At 34.4% G+C, this 18,469-nt stretch overlaps 1 pseudogene; it reads left to right on the forward strand.

The window, feature by feature from the left end:
• The first annotated feature begins 1,061 nt into the window (after positions 1-1,061).
• The window catches only part of LOC123936905, a 162,304-nt pseudogene continuing 144,896 nt past the window's right edge, over positions 1,062-18,469 (forward strand).

The following is an 18,469-nucleotide window of genomic DNA, read 5'->3' on the forward strand; positions in this document are numbered from 1 at the left end:
AAGAATCTTATGAACAGAGGAAACCCATTTCTAAGGGCAGTTGGAAACCTCTTGCCTGAGCCGTTTCTGCTTAGAATCAAAGATGCCATGTGGTGACACATTTCCGGAGAACAAGATCCTTCTGTTTGTGGAACTTCACACTGTTTGACTATTTTTCATTCCAAAGAAAAATCCAAAATGGGAGACAGTTTGATCTTATAATTTAGTGTAGTACTCAGAAAGGTACTCTCCTTATCTCCCAGGGAATTCTTAAAGAAGTCAGCAGGATTGGTAGAAATGACAATGGGTCTGCGAAAGCTCTGCTTTATAAAACTTCTTTCCCTAACTAAGGAGCCAGATGGTGTTTACATGAGTCAACTCCCACCCAATTGGCATTCGCAGCCACATTTAAAGTAGAAAGATGAAGATGGGAGAAATTACCAGAATATGCTTTTGAGGACAAAAATTAAATATATCACAGCTTATGATGAAGCAATTTTAAGATAATGTTTCTGAGCATGTGTATCTTGTGCCATCTTTACCGTAGAAATTTTTTTACCGTAGAAAATTTTAGGATATATAAAAGATTTTGTATGTATATAATGACATTTACATATACTATATATGAAATGTAATAACAATTACGTGTGTGTGTGTGTATGTGTGTGTATCTGTATCATCTATATCTATATATATAAATAAATATACACTGGGCCCTGGAAAAACAGGTTTGAACTGTGCAGGTCCACTTAGAGGTGTATTTTTTTTTTTCCTCTGCAAAAACGTCTTTGTTTCCATTTGGCCTTTGACTTGAGAGAGGGCTCCAGGGAGGTTAAACAGCTGCCTGGTGGCTGGAAGGACAAGCTCAGGCAGAAGCCCGGCACCAGAGAGATGCCAGAGGGGCCCCTCCCGGGCTACTGGACTCCAAAGTCTCCTAGTCTTGCTTGAGGGTGAGCCTTTGGAAGAGATACTCATCCAGGCCAGCCTGGGCGCCAGCCAGCCTGTAGTTAGTTGGGTGGTCACCATCCTCTGGATGATTATTGCTTCCTCATCAGGAAGCAGTTCTCCAGGAAGTCACAGAGATGGGGGTCTGCACGGGTGAACCCCAGGACATGCAAAAGGCCTCCTCCAGGTTCTTCTCTAAGATTATTGTGGCTTCGATGGTGAACAGGGTTTTACCCCACTCATCTTGGGACCGCTTCTACACATCCTGGAAGAGGGCACAACCCGGTAGCTGGTTTTGCATCTTCTAGGGGCGCTAGTGTCCTGGTGCTTCTCCTTGGCCAGCTCACAGAATTGGCCTGTGCCATCCGGAGCCACATCATCCTGGTGGGAATAGAAGCTTGGAAAAGGGTAGGTGTAGGAGGCTCACAGATGCATGTTTACCAGGCAGGTTGGCAGCCTTCACCTAAGTCGAGTAATTCTGAGGAATCTGGGGACTCATGGCTTATCAGCAATAGGGAGCTAAGTGCAAAAAATGATGTTGGCTGGTGCCTGCGGCAGGGGATGTCTGAGAAGGTGATTCCTAAGGATTTAATTGGAAAAGAAATTAGAGGGTGGTCAGAGGCTGGAAAAAAAAGGCCTCTCTGGATCTGTTTTGTCCCAAGACTACTGAAGCAAGAGACAGACCACAGGACTTCTGAGCAGACTGCCCATATAGGGAGTATATAGGGAGTAACTGCACATGTATTTTTCTCTTTCTTATGATTTTCTTACATTTTCTTTTCTAGCATACTTTACTGTATAAACATAGTATATAATACATACAACATATAAAATGTGTTTTATTTTACTTTATGTTATGGGTAAAGCTTTTGGTCAACAGTAGGCTATTAATAGTTCAATCTTTGGGCAGTCAAAGTTATACATAGATTTTTTACTTTGCCGAGGTTGGCATCTCTGTCTTCCTAGTTCAAGAGTCAACTAAACATATATGATCACATTAAAAATAATCTCTAATTATAAAGAAAATTTATCTTTGAAGATATTTCAATGCCATTGCTATTGAAGAAAATATGACATTGACATCCACCATGTTGAAAAGGAATATACATTGTCAGTTGAAACCTGAAATATAAATGTTAAGAGAGGGCAAAGGATGAATCTGGAATTTGTTGAAAGCTTACAGAATGAAGATGTTTGATAAAAAGTTTTTTGAAGGAAGCAAAATTTGAGCTATTATTTAAAAAAGATGGGATATGATAAAGATATTAAAAAGCTCTTATATACATAAGAGGGGGTTTGAAAATTGTGCTTGGGAAATGTTATAAACACAATTATATTGGATGGGATGTCTGTGTTAGACTCTTCTTAATGCCTGGAAACTCTCATTTATTAAAAATACCTGGAAATTAGATCTTGCCTTAGGTCACTGGAATAGCTAACTTTTTTGTCAATCAGACAAAACCAATCATATTTAGCAGAAGAATAACTGCCACTTAAGAAAGAGGGAAAAAAACATAAACATTTCAGTTAGATTTTATTGGTGAAGCATACAAACACAGGAAGTCTGAGACTGGGAGCTATTTACAATGTCAGTTGTCAACTTATTATATACTGACTTGCCTTTTTTATTTTGTTATTTTATAATAATTTATGTGTAGGACAATAGACTATGAAAATGAGCTATGTGAGGTTCAGAAATGCAAGACTTGTACAAGAAATTAAATTCGTTCTTCATATTTAGAGATTTTCTGCTGATAGTATATTTTAAAAAAACATAAAATTGTCAATTTTTCTTATGTATTGAAATTCGCTATTTTAGTTTCCATTTCTAAATTCCTTTTGAATCACATTTTATTTCAAACTTTCCTTCATAAATCACACCTATGCCATGTACTTTCTGTTAAACTTTGTCGCTTTGCATCTTGAAAAGTGCAGATGATTCTTAAAATTAAAATGTGTCTATATTTTTAAAATAAACTAAAATTTTAAAATATGTTGTATATTCAATATAAAAAATAAATTCTTTATTTGGATTAATTAAATATATGCAGTATATAAATATATTACATATGTCACATATATTATACAGAAATAAATTGCATATATAATGTATTTTCATAGTTTGGTTTATTAGTCACTAAATATATATGTAATAAATAACACATAGGCAGAAATACATCTTATTGCAGCATTTTTTTCAAAAGCCCACATGAATTTTCATATTTTGGAAACTAAACTCTTGACCTCAGTTTAAGGGATCAATTCATTCTTTTCAAATAAAAAGCATTCGGGGATCCCTCACTTGGGATTTTATGAATAAAATAAAAGGATTTGTAGAGAATGGCTAACCCTAAACTTTGCATTGAGAAGCATGTGCATTTTGCTGTATGAGTAGTTTAAATACAATTCACATTCAGCAAACTACAAGTAGTCTACATTCGTGTATGGATATTTATGTCCCCTTTCTACCTACTCCATCGTTCACAAGGATTACTAAATAATTGTTTTTTGTTTGTTTGTTTGTTTTGTTTTTACAGTAGCTGGAGGGGTGGAGTCCTGAAGGGTCAGGAGTTTCAGCATGTGACTTGTGATTTCAGCTCAGGTCATGATCTCATGTGTGGCTCCATGCTCAATATAGGAGTCTACTTGTGATTCTCTCCCTCTGCCTCTCCTCACTCTCTCTCTCTCTCTTCTTTTGCATGCACACACTTTCTCTCTCTAAATAAATCTTAAAAGAAAAAACAGTAGCTGATTATGTTTACAACAATTATTTTTTCTGGTGTAGATTACATTATTTCTTTAAAAATATATATCTTAAAAGTTCAGTGTAATCTGTTGATCATATATAGTACATCCCATGTTTTTCCTTATTTGCTTGCAAAAAATACTTTATCACTCTTTGCAGAAAGTCTCAGACTTTATCATTTGATTGGTAAGGCGTTTCTGTATTCCCCGCCCCCCTGTGAATCTGTATGACATCAGCTGCCCCTTTGCCCTATCTATCTAGGAAAGGCTGTGCAATGTTCTGTCTCTCTCTCATCAAAGAGGCCTCTGTTCTTGATTTGAACATATGCCCTTACAGGGAAGGATGTGAGACAAGTTACAAAAATAAGAAAATATTTACAGAAAACTAACCTGAGGTACAGAGTAGGCTACTTAATATGTATTTTGTCATAGCAATCCCAAAAGATTAAGATATTACATAAAAGAAAAATTTTAGTGAAAAAATTCTGATGGTGTGATGAGACTAGATCTTGATAGTTGTGTCTATTAAAATGAAGAAAAATGAAAAGATTTTGAATGAAAGTAATATTCTGAAAATTTCAGGAAGATTAATATTGTAAAGATGTGTAGGTTGCACTAAAAGATGAGGAAAGGAGAATTTTGCAAGAACATAGAATATACATAATGGGTATCTGATCTAGATTGGTGTTTATGAGACATTGAAAATTCCATGCCTGATCTCAATAAATTTGACATTAATAATATTCAATATCCTAAGTCATTTTCAAATAAATGAACTATAATAAAATACAGAGGGTATTAAGATTATGCTGCTAAGTTTAGATATTTTTGTATATTTAGAAGATGTTTAGGATATCTGTTTATTTTAGGGATATCATTAGTCACTTTTTCTTTTAAGCAACTAACAATTAATTTATGGGATATATTATGTCTGATACACTGTGCTAGACTTTAGGTATATAAACACCAAGAAGATACATCCTCTGTCCTTTAACAGCATATGAGGTGAAGGGACAAAGCATACTGATGGTTACCAGCATAGTACAGTATGGCAAGGACAATGATGCATATATGTGAGTGATGGTCATAAGATAGGCTTTGGTTGGTGGTGGTCAGGTGGTCATAATATCAAACTTCTCAAAAATGAAAGTCTTTCATCACATTAACAGTAGGGACATACTGGACAGAAATAGAAGACTATATAGTAGCACAATGCCAAGAAAATCCATGTGTCCTTTATGGAACATATGTATGGTCTAGGTAGAGACATTATTAGACTTCATAGGTAAGTAGAGACGTTGAGCCATCCTAAATTCAGATTATGTCCTGAAATCTATTAGAAGTCATTAAAACTTTTATTTATGAAAGTGACTCATCAGCTGTATGATTTAGAAAAGTCACTGTAGAGACAATTTATAGTATAATTGAAGCATGGAATACTTGAGGCAGGGGGATAATTTTTGAGGTTGTTGCAAAATCAGAGCAAAATTTAATGTGATCCTGAAATAAAGAATATCTGAGACTTTTGGTTAATAACAGACTCACTTGAAATGGAATGGTTGCAACTTGAGAATTGATTAGAAGCAATGGGCCGAATAACAGGGAGAAATCAAGAGTGATTTCTACAATTCTCATTTGACAGTTTCTTGTCTGAATGTTTTTTGAGATGGAGTATACAGAATAAAAACAAATTTGAGAAGCTTTATTGGTAAATAAGTTCAGATGTAGTGGTTTGAATACCAATGGCACAACCAAGTAGGGATATTCAATGGATAGTTGTATTAATGGATCTAAAACTCAAGAGAGAGAGCTAGATCTTTTTTAATCCAAGTGCAGTCTTTGTAATAGCAGCATCAGCCATCACCTAAAAGCTATTAGAAATGCAGAATATCATGGAGAAGCAACATGGGGGGGTAGGGGGATAGGAGAAGAATAAATGAAACCAGATGGGATTGGGAGGGAGACAAACCATAAATGACTCTTAATCTCACAAAACAAACTGGGGGTTGCTGGGGGGAGGTGGGATTGGGAGAGGGGGAGCGGGCTATGGACATTGGGGAGGGGAGGCGAACCATAAGAGACTATGGACTCTGAAAAACAACCTGAGGGTTTTGAAGGGTCAGGGGTGGGAGGTTGGGGCAACCTGAGGGTTTTGAAGGGTCAAGGGTGGGAGGTTGGGGGAACAGGTGGTGGGTAATGGGGAGGGCACGTTTTGCATGGAGCACTGGGTGTTGTGCAAAAAGAATGAATACTGTTACGCTGAAAAAATAAATAAAATGGAAAAAAAATGATGAAAACTGTAAATTTTATGTGTATTTTATCACTATAAAAATGACATTACTGGAAAAAAAAAAAAAAAAAGAAATGCAGAATATCAGGGCACCTGGGTAGCTCAGTGGGTTAAAGCCTTTGCCTTGGGTTCAGGTCATGATCTCAGGGTCCTGGGATGGAGCTCTGGGCTCTCTGCTCAGCAGGGAGCCTGCTCCTCCCCCACCTGCCCCCTGCCTCTCTCTGCCTGCCTCTCTGCCTACTTGTGATCGACACACATGTATATACCTACATGTACATATGTGTTCTTGAGATTTAGGTGATAATAGGAGTTACGCAAATAAATTTATTCATTCAAGTAAAATGTGTAAATTGAGAATTGGGGACTAGGAAAATATAAAACTATAGTAAAACAACATTTAAAGGGGGGTGGGAGAAGGTGAACCCCCAGAATAAAACTGAGGTACATTTCAAGGTGAAGAAAAACCAAGAAATGGATGTACCAAAGAAGCTAAAGAGTAAAGGGATTCCAAGTAAAAGGGATTGGTCTATGGATTAAATATAATTAAGAGGAAGCCTTAAAACCATTTATTGGTTTAGGCATTAAGTAGATTATTGATGACCTTTGAAAGTTCTTATTAAGTGAAGTGATCTGGGTGTAGGATGGATTGCAGTGTAAATTTAAGGAAGATGAGGAAATAGAGGAAGCATGGATAGACTTCTCTTTCAGAAGAAAGAGAAGGAAGGAGCACTAGCCAGAATGAGCATAAAGTGGAAGGAAAGTTTTTAAAAATTACTAGTGTATGAAAGACTTGGGCTTATATGCTGAAAGCTAATGTGGAGGAATCCATGAAGATATGTAAGCGGCAGGAAATAGTTGAGGAAGCAAAACTCCAGAAGTTGGCTGTGACTAAACAGGGAATAAAGAAATGAGTTCTCAACTCTGCCTGCACTTTATTTATTTTTTTTTTAAGATTTTATTTATTTATTTGACAGATAGAGATCACAAGTAGGGAGAGAGGCAGGCAGAGAGAGAGAGAGGAGGAAGCAGGCTCCCCGCCAGGCAGAGAGCCCGACACGGGGCTCGATCCCAGGATCCTGGGATCATGACCTGAGCGAAAGGCAGAGGCTTTAACCCACTGAGCCACCCAGGCGCCCCCTGCCTGCACTTTAGAATCACTGGAAGCTTTAAGAATATACCAAAGCCTGTGTCTCCCAGACCAACTGAATCAGAATTTCTAGAAGTGTGGTATGGGCACTTCCTGGAATTTTTAAAAACTTTTAGATAATGGTAATCGCAGCCAAGTTTGAAAATCAGTAGGTGGGCATTGACCCTAAAGAAAGAGAAAACTGATACCTGAATAATTGGTCAAATCAAAATCCTGGTGTTCAATGAAGTAACAGGTTTTACATCTAGACTGCCCTTTCTCCCCAAGTAGAAAAAAGCATTACTAGACCTTTTCCCTAAGAAATAGGTTATGAAACAGGATGGAGTTACCCACGAGTTTGTATATTGGGAGAAGAGAGGAAGTTTGTAATATTTCACCAGAAAGCCTTTGTTTTCTGTCTCAAGTAGGAAATTTGGTAATCCAGGAAAGGAGTGCTAGTATTACGCCTCTGATAATGCAAATGGAGTTAATATAGTTTTTGTGGATAATGGAATGAAAGAATTGGCTAGAGACATATAGACACATTTTAAGGACTTTCAGAGCTGGACTGAAGTTCATGAATGTATTATGAAACTCACCTGAGTTTCATACATGACGGGGAGAATATGGAAACTGACTTCTTCCAGCACTGAAATGTTTTGTTTTGTTTTTGTTTTTGTTTGTTTGACTTTGATGGTTTTTTTGAATTGTGTGAGAACAGGGGTAGGAAGGAGTTGAACAAGGTATTGACAAGAAAGCCAAGTAAAGAAACTTGGAGTCAAAACTATAAATGTAAATATCAAAGTAGTACTATGGGTAAGCATAAATTGAAGGTTAAAGAGAAATTTGATTGTGGTTAAATATGTATTTGGGGAATAATAGAATGAGGAAAGTAGGTAACTAAGAAGTTTTATTCATATAGCTGTAGGTTAGAAAAGAGACCAAGTAAGACAGTTCTGGCTAATACAAGGTCTTCTATTGCCCAGGAATATAAAGGTTTGGTGAAATGTGGGTTAAATTCGACAGAAAGAAAATATTTAAGAACACAGTTTAGCTGCCTGGTAAGTTTGTCTATATGAATTCTGATCGATATTACCTGGAGTGGACCGAAGGGAAAGGTGGAGTCAAATTGTCAAAGTTTTTTTTTTTTTTTTAAGATTTATTTGTTTATTTATTTGACACAGAGAGAGAGATCACAACAAGGCAGAGTGGATGGCAGAGAGAGGGGGGAAGCAGGCTCCCCGCTGAACGGAGAGCCCGGGCTGAGCAGAGAGCCCCACATGGGACTCAATCCCAGGACCCTGAGATCATTACCTGAGCCGAAGGCAGAGGCTTAACCCATTGAGCCACCCAGGCCCCAAATTGTCAAAGTTCTTAATCAACATAAGGAAGAGGGTGCTACAAGATTAAAGCATATGCATATATATTACCTTAGCCATGATTTATTTGAGGATAAATCATTCAAATTCTTAGCTATTACTACAATTCCTAGAGGATATTATTCCAAATATCTCAATAATTTAGGACTATTTGTAGTGTAACTCTAAATCTAGTACACAAATTGTCCCTTGGAAAAAAGTTCCATCTTGTAAATTAGCTATTACATAAGTGGGCCACTGCTCAGTGAGTCCCAGAGCAGTGTTCAGTAAGTGTGTTGATCACTGGGTGAGCCATCTCAGAAGAGATAAGCATCAGGATGGCACTGTTACGTTATTTTAGCGAACTTATCCAGAGTCTAAATGTGATGGCAGTACCTGTGCATATGTTCACTTTTTTAATTTTTACATTTGGTTTCTTCTGATTTATTGCATTCACTTTTTGTCTAAAGGACAAACAGGTTTATATTTTCCTGTTATTTTGTATTTTGTATTTCGTATTTCTATTTCACTCTGATATTTTCTAAAGTTTTTTCCTCTTATACTTATTTACCATTCCCTAGATTTTCATCCCCCAAACAGTTATCTTTCTGTCTTTCCTCCTTCTTTTTCTTTTTCCTTGGTTTATACTTCAAAATATAAAGACTAAGGCTAATCTAACAATACATTAATTTAAAGGTTTTAAAAATTGATAAAACATGTACCAGCAAACACAAGAAATTAAGTACATTATGAGAAAAATAGTATGATGGCTTTTAATATCTCATATTAGAAGAAAAATACAGGGGCACCTGGGTGGCTCAGTGGTTTAAGCCTTTGCCTTTGGCTCAGGTCATGATCCCAGGGTTTTGGGATCAAGCCCTGCATGTGGCTCTCTGCTCAGCGGGGAGCCTGCTTCTCCCTCTCTTTCTGGCTGCCTCTCTGCCTACTTGTGATCTCTTGCTCTATTAAATAAATGAATAAAATCTTAAAAAAAGAAGAAAAATACAAATTGAAATTATAATACCATGTCATCATTTATTAATTTGATAAAGTTAAAAAGAAGTTTGAGAACACATTGCATTGAGGAACTTATGGAAAAATAAGCACTTAATTCATTTCTGATTGGAATGGAATGTAAATTGACAGAGTTCTTTGTGAATGAGTCAAATATGAAAAAAATGTTAAAAAATGCTAAACCTAAAAAATTAACATAAAAAATGTTAAAAACCATTTCTGAGTCAAATACACTTTGATCTGGAAATTTCCCTTCTAAGAATTTTTTTCTTCTGATTTTTATGCATATTGGTGAAATACAATTGTTTGTAATACCAAAATATAGGAAAGAAAGTCTCAATTGGTATGATGTACTTAAAAATCAATTGTTATATATCATACATAAAATAATAATGTTTATAGAAATGAGATTCTTCGTTATGAATCTAATAGGAGATTTTGTTAGATGAAAAAAGTAAAGAATTAAAATTATATGCATATTTTCCAACATTGTTTGTTTTCAAAAGACTGCATATATGTGTATAGAATATTGTTCATCAAATATACAAAACTGGTCCTTATGACTTCTATTGTAAAGTAGACTTGAGTGCCTTAGGGACATCGATGGAGGAGAGAATAGAGGTTAGTATATTTCCAAATACCAAGGGATATTGAAAGATTGGTATAGAATTCACTTTTTACTTTTACAATGTGTTTCATGAAATCACTATTTTGTATTTTATTTGTCTTTTTGAACTGAGAACTTTGAAGAAAAAGGAAAAAAATATAGTCCATTACAACTGTGAAAAATGCTAAAATTTTAAGGGGATGTAGTGATCCATTTTGGCATGAAATAATGAATTAGATATTGAACACACATTAAATTTTTTCTTAAAAAAACAGCTTATATGTATTATAATATCTGTATTAACTTCAGAAAATAAACTTGGATGAGATTTTCAAAATAGAAGTTGGTTACTATTATGCTTATCATGTTTTTTTTCTAATAAGCAAAAAAAAAAAAAAAAAGAGAGAGAGAGAGAGAAATGGGTTCACCATTCAGATAATCCAAGTAATAATAGACCAACCAAAAACTAACTACATGAGTTGTGAATAGGTTTGTGCAAATTTTTAAACTAAATTCCCTGAAAATCTTTTAAAACTTTATATTTGCTTTTTTCATTTAAACACAACTAGTTCTCAGAGTTTTAATATGTAGCAAACATATTTTTACCTTTAAGGGTGATTTATAGATTCAAATGCTTCCTTAGAAAGCATTGAATCTGATCATAATGAAGTCATATAGCAAACCTTAATGTAAAAACTTAATGTTGCAAACGGTCTTCATTCCCCAAAGACATTAAAAATGGTATGCTTAAAACCACCATTAAGTCTATTTTACACATCAGTAAAATGATATAGATAATGAAATGAAGTAAAATCATTACTTGTTTCCATTAATACTGCTTAGGTACTGGGAGGAACATGGTTTGGTTTTGCTACCTGATAAGGCAAATAGGAATTAAAGATCTAGCCAATTGGATAGATAAACTTTTTGAAACAATATGATTTCAAACTTAAACTCAAAGGTTCACCCTCTGCACTTTCATGTGATAAAAGCTCAGTGTCTCATTCTGGCAAAGCAACTCATCACAGAGAAAAGGGAATTATGCCTTCCTTCTTGCAAGCTCTATAGCTAGAGGGCGAATGGTGGTAAAATTCTTTTTAGTTATTGCTTGGAAATCATTTACATCTGGGCTGTATTAGATGTGGTTATAATAATTTTTTAAAAAGTTCATAACATCTGGGCGCCTGGGTGGCTCAGTGGGTTAAGCCGCTGTCTTCGGCTCAGGTCATGATCTCAGGGTCCTGGGATCGAGTCCCGCATCGGGCTCTCTGCTCGGCAGGGAGCCCGCTTCCCTCTCTCTCTCTCTCTCTGCCTGCCTTTCTATCTACTTGAGATCTCTCTCTGTCAAATAAATAAATAAAATCTTTAAAAAAAAGTTCATAACATCTTAGTTGAGATATAATTCACTTAACATAACTTTTCCCATTTTATTTATTTTTTCAGCGTAACAGTATTCATTCTTTTTGCACAACACCCAGTGCTCCATGCAAAACATAACTTTTGCCTTGTAAAATGTAGAATTCAGTGTTTTTTGGTATATTCCTGTAGTTGTGTAACCATCACTACTAATTTAAAATATTCTCATCACCCAAAAGAAAAACTACATACTCTTTCAGTCTCTTCATCTTTTTTTTTTGTCCCCCATTCCCCTAATCCATGGCAACAATCTACTTTCTGCTTCTATGCATTTGTCTGTTCTGGATAATTAATATAAAGGGGGTCATACAATATGTCAGCTTTTGTGACTGGCACCATTCACTTAACAATGTTTTTAAGGTTCATCCATGTTGAAGTTCCTGTCAGTACATCATTCTCTTTTATTGTCAAACAAGTATTTCACTATATGGATATACCACCTTTTGTTTATCATTCATAATCAATGGATGATTGGACTGTTTCTATTTTTTGGTTATTATTAATAATGTTGATATTCATGCTTTTTTGGGGGGTTATATGTTTTTACTTTCTGGGTATATATCTAAGAGTGGACTTTCTGGGTCATGTGGTAAGTGTATGTTTAACGTTTTAAAGAACAAATAGCTTGTTTTCCAAAGTTGAGGCATCATATCAACCATTAGCAATACTGGAAAGTATCAAATTTTCCATAACCTCTTTAACTCTTGTTATTGGCTGACTTTTTATTTTAGCAATCCTAGTAAATATCAAGAGGTATTTCATTGTGATTTTGATTTGCATTTCTCCAATGACTAAGATGTTGAACATCTTCATGTGCCTTTACAGGATCTGTGGGACCTGTGTATATCTTCTTGGAGAAGTATATATTCAGGTCTTCCATAAATCTTTCAGTAGGGTTATTTGTTTCTTGATCACTGAGTTTTAAGTCTTCTTTAGATATTCTGATAGAGACTCTTATCATAAATATGATTTACAAATATTTTCTTCCATTCTGAATATTTTACTTTCATTTTTTTGGACACTATTCTTTGAAGTCCCAAAGATTTTACTTTTGGGGAAATGAAATTCACATATATATTTTTCTTTTTTCCCTTGTGCTTTAGTGTAATTTCTAAGAAACAGAGGTTATGTATGTTTACTGCACTCTTTTCTTTCCAGTTTTATAGTTTTAGCTTCTACATTTAACTCCATATTCCACTGTGAGTTAATTAGGGTGCAAAGTAGGGGTCTTACTTTATTCTTTTGCATTTGGCTATTCAGTTGTCCTAGCACCACTTTTTGAAAAGAATATTCTTTCACTATTGAATGTCTTGGCAACCTTGTCAAAAATCAGTTGGTTTTAAGGGTATATTTCAGGACTTTCAGTCCAATTCCACTTATCTATGTGACTAACCTTATGCCAGTATCACTGTCTTGATAGTTATAGTATGCTTTAAAAAATGATTTTAGGGGAACAATTAGGGGAACTGTGATCCTCCAACTTTTTTTCTTTTTCAGTATGTTTTTGGCTATTCCAGATCATTTGGATGTCCGTATGGATTTTAGGATCAGCTTGTCAGTTTCTGAAAAGAAGTCAGCTGGAATTTTGAAAAATGCTGTATTGACTCCATAGATCAACTGGGGCAATTTTAATATTAAATCTTTAGAATTGACTTACCATTAATTTAGATGTTTGATTTTTTTCAATAACATTTTATAGTTTTTAGTGTACAAACTTGCACTTCTTTTGTTAAATTTATTTCTGAATATTTTATTCTTTTATATCCTGTATTAAAAGGAATTGTTTCCTGAATTTGGATTATTCATTGCTAGTGTACAGAAATATAATTGATTTTTGTATAATCACACTGTCTCCATAAACTTGTTGAGCTTTTTTTTTCACTCTAAAAGTTTTTAGTGGATTGCTTAGATTTTTCTAAGATGTAGTCTGTGAAAGAGATAATTTTTTTTTCCATTTTATTTATTTTTTCAGCGTAACAGTATTCATTGTTTTTGCACAACACCCAGTGCTCCATGCAAAACGTGCCCTCCCCATTACCCACCACCTGTTCCCCCAACCTCCCACCCCTGACCCTTCAAAACCCTCAGGTTGTTTTTCAGAGTCCATAGTTTCTTATGGTTCGCCTCCCCTTCCAAATTTTTTTTTTTTAATAAACATATAATGTATTTTATCCCCAGGGGTACAGGTCTGTGAATCGCCAGGTTTACACACTTCACAGCACTCACGATAGCACATACCCTCCCCAATGTCCATAGCCCCCTCCCCCTCTCCCAATCCCACCTCCCCCCAGTATTTCTTTCTATCCAATGTATATCTTCTATTTCCTTATCTTTACTCATTTTCTTAGAATAGTTCTACATATAGCCTGCTATATAATCATACTTAAAATACAATAGTTATATTGTTAACTATAATTATTCAACAAAAATTCCTGGAATCATCTCTTAAGTATGGCTTTGGACAAAAATATTTTGCATCCTTGATTTTTAACAGAACATAATGAAATACAATGTTGAAATTAGTGTACATATACATAGGAAAGTTATTTTGGTTTTCTATGGAAACATTCTTTTTATCACATCTATAAAATAAGAAAATCTTTTGAACAATCAAGTAATTCACAGGAATAACAGAAGAATTTGAAGGAAAAAACTTATAATGAACCGAAAGTGGGTGACCTGAATTTCTGCAGGAATATTTATTTTTAAAAGGGTTATGGCAAAAGGAAATGTGCAAAGTATAGGAATAAATAAAGTTATAAATATCATGGCTAGTTACATGAACAAAGACTATGATGGCTGTGTGCACTTCATTTCTGAATGATCACTTATTCATAATCATATACATATCTAAATTAATTTATTATTGCCTTTCTCCTCCTTCCCTGATTAATGTACATATCATTATTGGTTATTAACTTCACAGTGTAATTTTTAGAAAATGGAATATTACAGTAGGACCTTGATGAAATTTGAGGAAAAAGTCACATATCTTAGTAATAGATACCACACTACTGCCCAGTGTCATATGTTTGCCTGATGTTAAACTTTTTTGATGATAATGTAAGTGACAGACATTAAGATGTTGATCATTGAGGCATCATCTCAAAGACATCCACCTGAAATAAACATATATTGCCAGATGTATGTCATAACTGCTAGAAAAACAATTAGGAAAAAAAAAGAAAAAAAAAAGGAAAATTAAAAAAAAAAGAAAAGAAAAACAATTAGGTAATGAACCACACTATGCCACCCACATGAAGTTCCTCTTTTAGAAAGACCTGAGTAACCTGGAGAACTGACTGCTTTAGTGACTCTGTTTCTCCTTTCCCAATAGATGCCACCTTACACATAAATTTGCCAAATAAAACGGTAAATCTTTGAAACCCTAAGCACATCATCTTTGGACACCAGTCAAGGCAGAGCTCCACACTCTCTCCTTTTTTGTTTAACCATGTAGGAACCTGCTGTGTGGCCGACAGTTATGCTGTCCACCCTCTAGGACTTGTAATAAATCTTATTCTTCAAAGATCTCTGACTGTTTTCCTGAAGTGTGTCCTGCAATCGTAATGAGAATCACAAGGGCCCATCTAACCACAACACCGGTCCTGATGGTTGTGGTGAGGATGCCAATGGGGCTTGCTCTGAGTAAATATGGACCCAAGGCTAGCTAAGAGCATCACTATCAGTAGTGTTTCACATAACTAAACTAGAAGAGGGTAGTTCCTGGGTTGCTTCAGAGGGTTCTGGTTGGAGTATTGGGTTCTGCTTGATTCTACTGACCTTTCCTCTCATGGTCACATGACCACCTGAGCAATCTGCATTGTATTCTCTCACACCCATGTACAATGAAAAAGCAGGCAAGGATTTTCTCCCCTCCTCTACTTTTCTTCCTCCTCCTTTCCTTCCTATAATTTATCAAAGAAGAAAATATTTTTCGTACTATTCCAGGTGACTTTCTGGCTTGTCTCATTGTCCAGAAATGAATTGACTAGGTGGCTTTAGCTGCAAAGGAATTTGAGAAATAAAGTAACTGACATATTTAGCCTCTTTAATTAGAAACAAACAAGAAAAGATAAGGTAGGGAAAAACTACTAAGTAAGCTACCAAAGAGTCTGTCATAGTTGGTTCTTGAAATAACAAATAATGGACTCAAGTTTATCTTATTAACATGTTCGGCTAAATAATGAAGTAGTGCGGAAATTAATGTCATATTGAGGAAAAGTTGTTAAAAATGTTTGTTCTGGGTGTCAAATATATTTTAGGTATGTCATTGAAATAAAATACCGTGTTTTTATGAAAATTCATAAAATACTTAAAATGTCTGGTACCATGTCTGCCACATAATGGCTCAACAAATGTCAGCCAACTTTTAACAACATTTTTGTAATACATCTTTTAAATTTTTCCACCCAAAGTGGTTTTATCATATCAAACTTGATTATTAAAAAAATGACAAAAACCTAAAATTCTTTTACTCATGGAAAATTGTACTTTTGTGTTTAATATGAAGAAAAATTATTTTGACCATTGTTTTAATTACATGTATAATCTTTCTCATTCTCCTCTCTGTCTCTATGTCATATTTTTCATTCTATACCTTTCCCAAATGTCTGAGAAATAGTGCATGCCTGTACTTGTATTTATTTAGATATCAATATAAATTTAAAAATCATAATTCAATTTCCAACAGTGAATGACTTATCCAACTTTTTACTTGTTTTAAATATCTTAAAACATTTACTATTTTTCAAACATTACACATAAATTTGATCATAATCTGTTTTAATTTAATATAAGTATTATTTCTGGACATAGTTTTGATTGCCTTCTATATTCATTAATCACACACACACGCATACATGAATATACACAATACTGGCAGCTGGAAGGAGTCTTTTATACCAACTACACATCAATTTATATGTTATAAAACAGACCATTGACTTAGAAAGGTGAAGTATTTTGACCACCACCTCAGTGGAGACAGTGTTGGCTTAGATCACACATTTCCATAACTCCAAGAGTAAAGCTTTTGGTTTTGTTTTCATCCTCTGAAATATGAGAGAGGAAACATCCAGAATCACTTACTCTATAAACAAAGGTCTTTCCATCAGTGGTCTGTATTACAAGGTACACTTTTTATATGTAAATTATTAAATGAGATATATAGTAAATAAAAAAATACTGTATTTTAGCCATTATAAATAATAAAATAATTCAGAAATATTCAAAGCAAAAACAATAAGGAAAACAAAAACAAAATAGGACACATCAGATTGGATAGAACAATGTTTGCTTGTTCAGTTTAGTGGTAAATTCATGTGTTTTTAATAACAGTACCTGGGTCCCAAATCCTCCCAGTTACTGTGACAATTATATAACACCCTGAGCCTCAGTTTTTATCACCTATAAGGTGGAAATAAGAATAGCATCTATGTCATACAGCTATTATTGGACTAAATGAGTTAATATATGTAAAAAACTTAGAATAAGACTCATCAGGAAGTGTAAGTATTACTACTTACTACTACGCATTACTACTACGCATTGGCGATTATTATGCTATTGCTACTACCATTACTACTACCATTAATATCAATAATTATCTTTTTCTGTTTGTTTATAACCTGCCATCTATTTGGTGCTAGCTTTACACACTTAGCTAATATCCACAAAAAAATTATAAACTAAGACCCCCAATTTAGGAAGAAATAAACTCAGGATCAAAGTTATTAAAATACGTATCCAAAGTTAAATAGCCTTTTACTCTTAACCAGTAGCCAAAATCTAGGTTAGTAGCCTCTATTTGAAAGGGGAACTCAAGATAGATATTTAATAGACAGAGCCTAGAGAGAAAAAGACTGGAAAAATAGTGAAATAATGAAAAATAGTGATTAGAAGAGGGAAGTGTTAAGGAATAGAAGAACAAATGATATAGAGATTGTAAATTAGAGAAGGACATGTTATCACATTAGACAATACCAGATGGGGGTCATGAGGACACCAAACCAGTCCTTTGGATTCTTCTTTTGAATGTTTAAAATGGAAAGGTGGGGTACTGATAATCAATTTCCAGGTTATCTGGAAAAGTCAGCTGAGTGGAAATTATTCTCCTATAATGCTAGAAAGAGGATAGTTAGAGGGGCTTCAATTTTAGTCTTCAATTTCCACCTATGATTATAATCATGATGGTTTTTATATGATCATTTTAATCCCTTTTATGTGACACTTATTTTTTGATTGTTGAAATATGATCTTCAAAGTTGTTCTTGCTACAGAACTTGACAGAATTTAAAAATTAAGTGGACCGTTTTGCTTTGAAATTATTATAATTATGGAAATTATGATGTTTAGAATTTTTGCTGACTTCAAAGTACATTTTGCTTATTTCACAGCCCAGTGGCCATTTTGATGAGAGATCTGGCCCAGACTGAAATCCATGTCCATATCATCTTCTTAACAATGTTTACACCAATTTCACAATTTATAGTGTTTCATATCCATGGCACTTATATTTTTATTTAATTTATAAATATGAGAAACACTAAGAATATTATTATTTAGGGAAGTGACCATTAAATACAGTGAGATCATTTCTGAGTATATTCAAAACATTCAGGTTTTGCTCTTATTGAAAGTAGAAGTGACACACCAAGTATTTTATTTGATTCTTCCATCCATCAGTGATCTTATCAAAGGTCAATTTTTCTCTCTTACCTCCTTTTTGAAAATCTAATTCTTAAGATAGATCAGATTCTTTGATAATCATCATTATTCAGCATGAAAAAGCAAAACCTAGTGAATTCTGACATTTTGTAGTTAACTCTCTGAACACTAAAAATGCGGTTTCTAATAAAGGAAATAATTGATGGTCCTTTATATTGGTGTTTTTGCCAGATCATTGAGTCTTATTGTAAAACAGACAAACTATAAAATCAGTGACTTGCATAATTATACCTCAAGATACAATGAACAAAATTGAACTT

The sequence above is a fragment of the Meles meles genome, chromosome 2 (assembly GCF_922984935.1).
Source record: "Meles meles chromosome 2, mMelMel3.1 paternal haplotype, whole genome shotgun sequence".
Lineage (NCBI taxonomy): Eukaryota > Metazoa > Chordata > Mammalia > Carnivora > Mustelidae > Meles > Meles meles.